This window comes from Canis lupus, chromosome 34 (assembly GCF_003254725.2).
Source record: "Canis lupus dingo isolate Sandy chromosome 34, ASM325472v2, whole genome shotgun sequence".
NCBI lineage: Eukaryota > Metazoa > Chordata > Mammalia > Carnivora > Canidae > Canis > Canis lupus.
The window spans coordinates 15,493,728-15,505,922 of NC_064276.1; the positions used below are offsets into that span (position 1 = coordinate 15,493,728).

General features: G+C 36.4%; 1 long non-coding RNA gene and 1 pseudogene across 1 annotated transcript in view; both read left to right on the top strand.

The window, feature by feature from the left end:
- Nucleotides 1-12,195, top strand: part of LOC112662715 (uncharacterized) — a 630,650-nt gene that overhangs the window by 463,131 nt on the left and 155,324 nt on the right. The window lies entirely within an intron of this gene.
- LOC112662924 (small nucleolar RNA SNORA72) lies at nt 4,893-5,002 on the top strand (annotated as a pseudogene).

Below are 12,195 nucleotides of genomic sequence, written 5' to 3' on the forward strand. Positions count from 1 at the left end.
CTTCAAAATAAAGATTTTTAAACTAAAAATAATGGGGAAAATAAAATCTTTACCTTTGTGTATGTCAATGGTGATTGCCTCTATTGAAAGTTTCCTACCGGGAATCCTAATAAATATTTAAGCTGTTCCGATCTACCTTGCCAGTTGGTACTTAAGGGGACTTAAGCAGTGGATTACAAGAATGGTTTCTTCGGAAGCTTTGAAGTCTACTGTTTTAGGCTGTGTGATCACAGGAATGTCTCATCCACTTCCCTTTCTCCTTTATTTTCTAATCTTTTGTGAAAGAAAAGTAGCTATAAACATGCCAACCTGTGTTGCTATAATGATTTTCTTAGGTAACACTGTAGTTAAGGTTACATACAGACTTTGACTGTAATCCCCCTTCTTCACCAGTTCCCAAGATTTTGGACACATCCCTTTAGCCTAAAGCTTTCCAGTCTTTGTTCCTTACTCAGATAAACTTTAAACTTTGTCTGTTCCACTGCTCCTGAGAAGAGAAAAAATAAGAAGTGTAATGTTTTGCCCATGAACATTAGAAAAACTAACTTACAAAAGTTGACATATTCTTCATGGTTACTCATTACCTGGGAAAGACGTCACCATCCAGGAAATTGTCACAGAATCAAAAGACCAGGAGAGAAGAATGAGAGGATATTTAAAAGCCAATGTGGCTCTTTTGACTGAACTACTCAGACATCATCACAATTTCAAAATGTCTGAAAAGCAGCCTATTGATAGCTGGTATCCCATATGCTAGAATTTTCAACTCAAAGGATGAATACTGTTAAATGTGAACTTTTTCAACTTCAGGGTAATTTTTGCACACAGACAATACTATTGTGGTTTACTTTGATACGAAAATTAACATTTAGTTCATTATGGTTAAAAAATCAAATAAACTTCCTTACTCTTTTAAATTTACCCCACAAACATCATAAGCCTAATGCATTTCAGCAAACATTTTTAAAGGCCTCTATTAATATTTGGTCCATTTACAGATTTAATTAAATGCCTTAAAATATTTTTAGCCATATTTATAAATTCAATATATTCATTTTTCCTTTAAATATATTTTCTGACTTTATAAACTCTTTCAAAATGTTTAAGGAAATCATGCAAAGTCATAAATTAAACATAAAATTTTAAGTCTAAACCAATATGCAATCCCACATGTAAAATTTGAATCATAAATCTGGCATTTACTCTAAGAAACCAAATTCTTTTAAACAAATTACAAATGCTTAAAATACCAAACATGTGTAGATTTCTTTATGCAAACGTAATAATACTATGGGTTTGATTTTTTAAACAGTATGTATTGAATTCTATATTGAAGGGGACCTAAAATTTGCTTATTTGCCAATAAATAATTATGTCATCCAAGCAAAGTTGGAGCATACTTTCTCAGGCCCTCAAAACCCCCAATCCTTCCACCACGCTCAGAAAAGAAGAAACTTTCCTGAGTCACTTTTCTCCATTTCTTTCTTCTTTTTGAAGTTTTATGCCTCCTGGCCACCACCACGAAATCCAGAATTAATGTTAACTTCTTAATGTAAAGAAACCTAGCCATTCTGAATAACCTTCTAATTGGGCCCTGGCCAAGAAGCTCTTATCTTTCTTATCCCAAAAGTCCTATCAAGCTTAACAACAAAAATCCAGTGGCCTCTGAGTATATGGTGCCATTACTAATGCTCGTTCCTCCTCTAGAAAGCAAAAGTAAAATAAGATTTTTTTTTCTAAATAACACTTATTTTCCTTCCAGGTTAAGCTAGGTGTTAAGTCTCCTTGGGACAAAGCTCATAACTTTTACTCTCTTTTTAACTCCACACTTGGAATTGTCTCTAACAGTGTTTCTGTTGGTTTGTGTGGACCCAGAAATCATGCTTGTCTCCTCCTACATGGTGTTGTCTTTTGAGAGCAGGTGTAGTAATAAAGGCAGCCCCTTGAATCTGACTGCATCTGTCGCTTACTTGAATAGAATAGGATAAAGGCAAAGTTGGGCCAGCTCCAGAACTAACCTTTAAAAAGACTGAGAGCTTCTGCATTGCCCTCTTGGAGCTCAGAGCCACCAACTAAGAAGTCTGACTTCCTTGAGGCTGGTGTAAAATGAGGAAGCTCAAGTCCAGTGAAGAGATCATTTGTAGGTGGAACTATCAGTACCAGGCATTTAAGTGGATCATCTTGGACATACTCTAGTTGGTATCTGACTGGGGTATGAAAGACCCCAAACAAGAACCATCCTGCTGAGCACAGTCAATCCATAGAAATATGAGAGCTAATAATTATTTTTTAAATAACTTATTTATTTATTCAGGAGAGACACAGAGAGAGAGGCAGAGACATAGGCAGAGAGAGAAGCAGGCTTCCGGTGGGGAACCCCATGTGGGATTCAATTCCAGGACCCTGGGATCACCTGAGCCAAAGGCAGACACTCAACCACTGAGCCACCTAGGAGACCCAATAATAAATTATTTTTGTAAGCCTGTCTAGTGTGGAATGATTTTTACTAGGCAGCAGTGGATAACTGACATAGCAGATAATCATGACTATAGTTCAAAACCTGAGCCTTTGGCGTTACTTGGGCTTAGTTGTTGGAATACATTCCAGTCCAACGATATCCTCAGAAACTTTTGATAGCCAACAGCATCTGGCAAGTCATACATGACTTTTAGAACGTAAGGGTCAAGAGAATGAGAAAGAAAAGTCACAGATTGTAAGCAAATATTTCAAAAGATATACCTGATAAGGGACTATTACCTAAGTATGCAAAGAACTTTTAAAATTCAACCAAAAAACCAAACAATTCAATTAAATCATGAGCAACTGCATAAGCAAATCATGAGCAGAAAAGACATTTTACCACAAAAGATATAGAGACAGCAAATAAGCATATGAAATGATGCTCAATATCATATGTCATTAAAGGATTGAAGATTAAAACAAGGTATCATAATAGAGCCAACCTCTATTCATAGCACCTGGATAGTTAAAAATCCTCTTTTGTTTTTGTTTTTTCCTTATATTTTTATTTTCTTTTTTCTTTATCTCTTTCTCTTTCCTTTTTCTTCCCTCTTTATTCTTTTTTTCACATTTTCTTCTCTTTTCCCTTTGCCTTCTCTTTCTCCTTCTCTATCCCATTCTTCTCCTTTCATTATTCAGTACTACCTCACAGAGCTAGTTCTAAAAACTATATTTTTTAAAATAGGCAATGTTAGCACTAGCATTAGCACTATAATCAGCATGAATTGAGAACATACTAAATGCCAGCATTATCTTCTTTATTTAATTCTCATCACAACTCCATGAAGTAGGTGCAATTAATATTTCCATGTTATAGGGAGAAACTGAAGCTTAAACTATGACCTGAATCCTTAGCCAAGCATTCCACAAAGCCATCATGGCATTTTGGCTCTCATTGTATGAGTGACAGCTCACATTCTACATCCAACTGACCTTGAAAGTTCTCAATGTTCTCTTTTCCTTAGTGTGCATTTACTCTTTTAAAAGAATTGACTAAAGATCAATCCACAGTGAATCCAGTGGGCCCAAATATTCATTTGTCATTTCCCCTGTCCCTAAGTGCATACATTTAGAAGCTGTTTGAACCTTTCCTTGGTACCTGGAATAAAAACTTTTACAGTAAACAGGGGCAAGTGGAAGCTCCTGAATCTGCACCCTATCTCCTGGCTAAGATAATAAATTAGAAGCAGTGCTACATCCATGGAGGAATTGAAGAGATTAGTGCCACCATAAATGACTTTTAGAACGTAAGGGTCAAGAGAATGAGAAAGAAAAGTCACAGATTGTAAGCAAATATTTCAAAAGATATACCTGATAAGGGACTATTACCTAAGTATGCAAAGAACTTTTAAAATTCAACCAAAAAAACAAACAATTCAATTAAATCATGAGCAACAGCATAAGCAAATCATGAGCAGAAAAGACATTTTACCACAAAAGATATAGAGACAGCAAATAAGCATATGAAATGATGCTCAATATCATATGTCATTAAAGGATTGAAGATTAAAACAAGATATCACTTACACCTATTAGAATGGCAAAAATCCAAAATCCTGACAATACCGAATGCTGGCAAGGATGTGGAGCAACAGAAGTTCTCATTCATTGCTGGTGGGAATGCAAATTGATACAGCCATTTTGGAAGATAGCTTGATAGTTTCTTACAAAAGTAAACATATCTTACCATATCATGCAGTAATAGTACTTCTTTGGTAGTTACCAAAATGGATTGAAAACTTAACATTCATTTATTGACACTTTATTCATAATTGCCAAAACTTGGAAGCTGTCAAGATATTCTTCAATAAGTGAATGGGTAAATAAACTGTAGCAAACCCATACTATGAATTATTGTCCAGTGCTAAAAAATAAGCTGTCAACCCATAAAAAGACTTGGAAAAACCTTAAATGGATTTTACTAAGGGAAAGAAACCAATATGGAAAAGACTGTATTCTATATGATTCCAATTATATGACATTCTGGAAAAGGCAAAACTAAGAAGACAGTAAAAATATTAATGGTTGCCAGTGGCAGTGGGGAGGGTGGGATGAATAGGATGAGCACAGAGAACTTTTAGAGCATTGAAATTAATCTGTATGATACTACAATAGTAAGTAACATGTCATTATACATTATCAAAACCCATAAAATGTTCATAAAAAGCAAACCCTAATGTAAACTATGAGCTTTGTGCTAAAATGTGGCAATGTAGGTTCATTGATTGTAACAAATGTACCACTCTGGTGCAGAAGGAATGTTGATAATGGGGTAGATTGTGCATATGTAGTGGCATGAGGTATATAGGTAGGACACCTCCATATTGTCTGCTTAATTTTGCTGTGAACCTAAAACTGCTCTTAAAAAGTGTATTCAAAGATTTTTTTAATGCAGGGGGACATTTGCTATATTAAGATCACACATGTGTCTCCAGACCTAATTCTTTCTCTAGGTCTGGTTTTATAAAGACTGATGATAAACCAAGTCTGATTTATATGATGCATCTATTGTGAGAAATGTCTGTGACTCTAGGTATTTGATCAACCTCAAGAAATAACACAGATAGTGTAATAACTTTTGTAGATAACCATTGCTAATTTGACGATTGCCAGGTGCCATTAAGTGAATGGTAAAACTGTAGTTTTCAAAAACAAACAAAAATGGCAGGGGAGGTCAGCATTTTCACATCCCCAAGAAATTAATCTGTTTTGCCCATGCAAAATGCAAATGAATGTGAATGATATCAGTAGACTACTCAAATTTAACCAAGTGGAAGCCACAATCTCAGCTGCTTTGCTAGATGTGATATCTTTTCTGGAACAGGTAAACTCTGGCACTTAGAGTTCATTGAGCCAATGTGTTTTTTGCAATCCCATCTGGAAGGCTGATCACAAGTATTTCACATTCATAAGAAAAGGATAACAGTACACATTCCTGGTCTTGTCATAGGGTTATATGTTAGCCATCCTATTCTGTTGTAATCAAGCCCAGAAAACTTTGATCATCTTAATATTGCACAGGGCATCATACTAGTTCACTTTCTTAATGAGATTATATGAATTAGGCTGGTGAGCCACAACTGGTAAGTACTCTGGCTGTCCTTAGACACACACATATCACAGGGCAGAAGAGAAACCCTGTAAAGATTCAGGGGCCCGACACATTAATAATGTTTTCTTATAATAAATAGAAGATGTTTCTTCAATGTTTTATTATGAAAATATTCAAATGCATAGAAAAATTGAAATAATTTTACAACAAATCCCTGAATACCAATACCTAGATTCTATAATCAACATCTTACTAAACTTGCTTTATTATATTTAATACAGTGTTTAGGAGCTCAATAATCTGGAGCATGTCAGAATATCCCCCTTAAACCAGAGGGCAAGTTGTTGCATCCTGCATGCCCTATCACTAAGAAAAAGACGTAGTGCTTAGTGACCTATTTTGAATTTTGGAGGCAGCACATATTGCTCTTAGGAAGATCACTCTGATTTAGTTGTTGGACAATTTAGAAGACTGACAAATTCCAATAGAGCCCAAGCAAAAAGAAGGCTCAGTAGCAAATCCAGTCTGTATTACAAGGTGCCCTACTATCCAGACTATATAATCCAACAAATTCAATGGCACCAAGGATATTCATGGTAATGGTAAATACATGAAACCATGGTAAGCACAAGTGTGAGATCTTCGGAAAATGATAATGCAAAAGCTACAGGAGGGAGTCACTTCAGATTTTGGAGCAAGACTGTCTTGTGTGGCAGAAACTGCACATTTTGTAAGTAGTTCCTGGCTGCTATTAAGCTGTAGTAGAGATTAAATCCCTGACCAAATGGCTATGTACATGGGCTGCATTACGAATTGCTGTTTTTAGATCTATCAAGTTAGAGAAGTGCAGCCGCAACCTATCATACTACAAAAATGGCACAAAATTAAGACCAAGAAAAGTAAAAGGATACAAAAAAGCTACATGAACAGGACTTCTGACTCCTGCATCACTTACTTCTGCTGCATCAATGCCTAAACCTTAATTCACACCAAACATCTTGTTGAGAGGATAGAAAATATTCCTAAAGTCAGCTGATGGAAGAGGAAGTATCTTGGACCTGGTTCATAGCTGAGTCAGCACAATATGCTGGTATAAAGTGAAAATGGAGTGCTACTATAATATTGTCCTTCCAGAGGATGGCCCTAAATGTTAGTTATGAGGGATAGTCCTTCCAGGGGTAAAGCTGGGAGAAGTATGTATAATTTTTTACTTTTTATGTAGTAAAAAAGTAGCATGAGAAAGATATATATAAACTCCTGAGTATTAGAAAGTGTGTTGTCTTGTTGTCAGGGCCTGGAAGGAGCAAATTTGGAAGATTAAAGAGAAAAAAAGCCTAGGGAAGAAGCACATAATGGACCCACTGAAGTGGGTTCAAAGTGGAAACAGATCTCATGCTACTGCCCACCAGAGAGCATCCAAGTCAGGGGAGACATTCAACAATGAGGCTGACTCATCCTGTGACTCATCCTCATCCAGCCTCCCTCCTCTACCACCCCCATGCTTGCACAAAGGGGTCAAGAATAGAATCACCATGGTGGCAAGAATAGAGGCTATGCATGTTCCCAGTGGTATGATCTCCCACTCACCCAGGATAATTTCGCTGCTGCTACTGAACACCCAACCTGTCAAAGTGTTAACAACCTGATACAAAGCCCTTGATACAATAGCAAAGCTTGAGATCAGCCAGACATTTAATGTCAGGTTGATTACATCAGAGTCCTTTCACCCTGGAGAAGGCAGTGATTCATCATTACTGCAATTAATACTTACTCCCATATGGCTTTAATTTTCCTGTCTGCCATATCTCTGTCGGCACCACTATTTAAAGGCATATAGAATGCTTGATTTACTGTCATAGGATTCCCACATAATATCACTTTGAATCAAGAGACCCATTTTACAGGGAAGGATGTGCAACAATCAATGTATGACTGAAGGATCCATTATTTTTACCACATAGTACCACATCTGGAAGCAGCCAGCCTACTGGAACAATGGCTTACTAAAGGCTCAACTAAGGTGCCAACTCAAGACAAAGACCTATATGGAGTTGGGACATTGCTCACCAAAATCAAGTATATGAACTAAACAAATAGCTGTACCGTGCCCCCAATAGCTAGAATGAACAGGTCTAAACATCAAAGGATAGGAGTATGATTTATCTCTCTCACTATCATTCACAGTGGTCTACTTACAGAATGTGTGCTTCCTATCCCCATATCTTTAGGTCTGACAGGATTAGATGTCTTGGTACCACTGCTTCTACTAAGGAAAACAGTGGGAATTTCATTAACCTGGAAGCTATGACTCCCACATGTTAACCTTGAGTTTCTCTTGCCAATGACCTAGCAGGCAAAAAAGGGGCACTTGAAGGTTCAGTAACAAGCAGGGAGTAGACTGTATCAGATGATCTTTGTGCCATGTTTTACTTCCTCTTGGTCTTCTGATTCCATTTGCAATTGTAGCAGTGGTGACAAATATGGCAAAGAGGTGAAGAGTCCTAATTTTGACCACATCTTGCTTCAAGCATATCTTTGGCTTGCCATGATGTTTTTCTGATACTGAAGGAGTGGGATACCCACAGGAGTTTACTGGACATGGATGTTTGCATAGCCCAGGTGCTGGGGAGTTAACCTGCCTGAGGTAACCCTCAACCAGTTGGAGGTTGGAGCCAATAGCCAAATGCTTCCACTTGCTGACCCCTGGGATCATTTCCCAAGTAAACTACTTAAATGCAAATTCTTTTCTCAGGCTCTCCTGGGTAATTCAAGCTAAGAAAGATATCAGTGAGAGTCAACATAGCTTTTGCAAATAAGATAGAAAATGCTTCAGAATAGCAATAAAAGCTTTCATTCTACAAATACATCAATTTCAAGGGCAACAGAAAACATCAGTTTTGACTCATGCTAGCCAATTCCTCCTTTTACCATAAACCAAGTTAGGAGAGACATACTCCTTTGCAAATTCTTTCTCAGCAGAAATTAATAATAAAGAGAAATTATTATAGAAAGGAGAGCAGATTTGTGTTAGTTTTCTATCGCTCCTGTAAATTAGCACAAACTTAGTGGTTTAAAACAATACAAATATATTGTCTTACAGTTCTACAGGTTGAAAGTTCAACACATCTCACTGGGTTAAAATAAAGGTGTGAGCAGGACTGAATTATCTTCTGTAGACTCTAGGGAAGAAGCCATTTCCTAGCATTTTCCAGCTTCTAGAGTCTTCCCACATTCCTTAGTTGATAGTCACCTTCCTCTATCTTCAAAGCCAACAATGATATGTTGAGTTCTTTTTATATCACATCACTCTGACCTTCAGTGTTCCTCTCCTACTTTGAAAGACCTTTGTGATTATACTGGGTCTACCCAGATACTGCAGGATAATCTCCCTGTGGTAAAACCACCAAATTAACAACCTTAATTCTATCTGCACCTTTAACTCCCTTTTGCTGTACAATGTAATTTATTTATAGGTTCTAGGGATTAGGATATGGACATCCTTGGAAGAAGGGTGGAAAGCACTAGGCTGCCCACCACAATACTAAAGAAAAAGAGAGTTTATACATTTTCTTTTAAGTCTACCTTCATCTTTATTTTAGACCTCAACTTTCATTTAATTTAATAGAACTTTCATTTCCTGGTTTTAATTACATTGATTTATAGCATTTGATTACATTAGGCTGGTGAGTCCATTTTCACTTTATAGGTAAATAGAATGGGACGTGAAAAGCAATATAAAAGACAAAAATAAATGTAAGAAAAGGGAGAGGGAAGGAAAAAGGATGAAGGAAAGAAAAAAGGAGACAATCAACTTTGATTTTATTTTTACTTATGGAAAGTATGCTTAGCTGCTCAACCCAATGAGGTCATTGGGTTGGTGTGATGGTTATTTTTATGTGTCAACTTGACTTGGGCTAAGGGATGGATAGTCAGATAGATGATAACACATTATTTTTAAGTGTGCCTATAAGGGCGTTTCTGGAAGAGTTTAGCATTTGATTCAGCAAACTGAAATCTGAGTAAAGAGATTTGCCTTCACCAATGTGGGAAGATATCAAATCCATTGGGGCCTAGATAAAGACAAAGGGCAGATTCTTTCTCTCTTATCAGGCTGGGACATGGTAGCTCAGGCCTTTGGCTCACAGGCCTTTGGGCTCTAACTGGAAGTACAGTGACAGTTTTCCTAATTCTCCAGTTTGCAAATGGCAGATTGTGGGATTTCCTGGCCTCCATAACCACATAAGCCAATTCTTATAAGAAATCTCGCCTTAAATATATCTCTACACCTCCTAACAGTTCTGTTTCTCTGAAGAACCCTGATTAAAATAGTTGAAAAGCACTCTCTGAGGAAGATGTACCTGACTGCTTAAATTAATAACCTCCTAGACACTCGAAGTTCTGATGAGAGAGATTTTTGGTCATCACAACTAGCGAAAAATCTAGTCAAGTATCACTAGCCCTCTTTGTTAATTATAATTTAAATTATTTGCATATTGTAGGTTTTCCCAGTTCAAATTTTATTGAAACAACTCATATTCTTCTTAACCCTGATTATATGGACAATGCTGAAGAGTCAATGGCAGACCATAACATCGTTTGGGAAAAAAAATGGGTGTTAACTAATAAAATGTATCATATAGGCATCTTCAGTAATTACCATTCATTGTTCTTATGTGAATTGTTCATATTTCATAACCTCCAAAATATGATCTCTAAGATAAAATGTGATGAAATGTTTCAATTAACAACATGTAATATTTTATTTTACTATTGATCTCAATCCATGTGATTAAGGTTAATTCTGTAAGACATATTTCTTTTGAACCAGTAAATCCAAGAAAAGTGATAAAGAAATGGCAGGGAGGTGACATCCTGAATATGCATTTGGCACTTCAAAACAAATGGATTGTCAAAAAGTTATTTGAGATTAGTTGAGCATGAGTAGGTATTTATTGCTTTCTTCTTGGCCAGAAAATCGTTAGAGAAGTAAGGCTAATGGCAAAAATATTTCCTCTTGTAAAGCATAATCATCTTTTCTTGAGAAGATTGGTTTTAAAATATCCTAGTGCTTTTAGATATTGTGTCTTTTCCATTATGCTAAATATCAGTTTACTTCAGGAAGCCAGTAATATGAACTATGATGTATTTAGTACAGAGGATTAAAGAGAAAACTGGAACCAGAAAGATGGCTCAGGAAGGGAAGTCGATGCTTATGCCATTTCCCACCTAATTAGACACTTAAAATCCTTTTTTCTTAAAGATTTATTTATTTGAGAGAGAGAGAGAGAGAGCAGAGGGAAGGGCAGAGGGAAAGAGAGAATCCCCAAGCACACTCCCTGCTGAGCGTGGAGCCTGATGAAGGATTCCATCTCAGGACCCCAAGATCATAACCTGAGCCAAAATCCAGAGCCCAACACAAGCGGCTGAGCCACCCAGGCTCCCCCAAAATTCCTTTTGAGACTAAATTGCCACTCCTGAAGGCATCTATTGCTAGGAAAACCTGCCTAACTCCTCTGCCTAACTCTCAAATTATTTTCCTTTTTGATTGTCCTGGTCTCTGTTGGCAAAAATATATATTGACGTTCAAACAATATTAAGGCAAAATAGTTAGGAGACAGGTTTACAATTGATCACACTTGTGAATGGAAATTGAGGGAGACTTCCTATAAGAAAGAGTATTTAAATCCAGTAATTTGTGGGTTGTTGTTTGTTTGGTTATTTTTATGATTCACAGGTGGGGATGGTCACTGTTAGGAACTATATGTGTGCATTATATAAGTAGTCTTGGCAGCCTATATTTATATGCCATCCTCAAAGAACGTTCCATCCTTAAGGACATTCTTAAGTAAACCTAAAAAGCAGGCAGACCCACTTCTTATTTGCTCACGGGTTAAATTCTTGGAAAGTGGAAGGTAATTAAATAACAATTAATTTTCTAAGCAGAAATGAAGATAAAATAGATACTGTATTGCAAAATGCTGAAAATAATGCAAGTTGTCCTTTTTTCTATGTTTCCTTATGCAATATATGCAATAATCAAAAGGTTTTGGAAAAAATAAAGTGAATATATAAAAATTATCATCAATTACATTTTAAAAGTCACTGATAATCTCTAGTGACAATCTGCAGACAAAATTAATCTCTTTAAGATGTTTTATTTTTTCATCAGATCCATTAAAGAAATTCTGGCACACAAAGTCTTTGATAAATATTTGTCCACCAAATTCTAGTGAACAACCCTTGATGGAAAAATATCTAGAGCACAACAGTTAGGACACCATAATGAGGAAATTTATTTTACCCAGAAGATACAACTTAATCACGTTGCTTGCATCTGTATAGTGCTCTAGCCACAGAACAATCTGATATCCACAGTCTCATGTGACTTTCACAAACTCCCTATGAACTTGATATTGCTAGGAAGGCACCTCTTGTATCTGTATGGACAGAAGAAATTGAACTCAAGAACTCTTAGTATTTATCAAGGAAGTGTGCATTTGAACATGAAACTGTGTTTTATCCAACACTCTAGGTAACTCCCCAAAGAATTCATTAGCTAAAGATACAATAGGAATTCAAAAGGTAGATACGCCTTAAAAAGGCTTAGATAAACTTCATATATA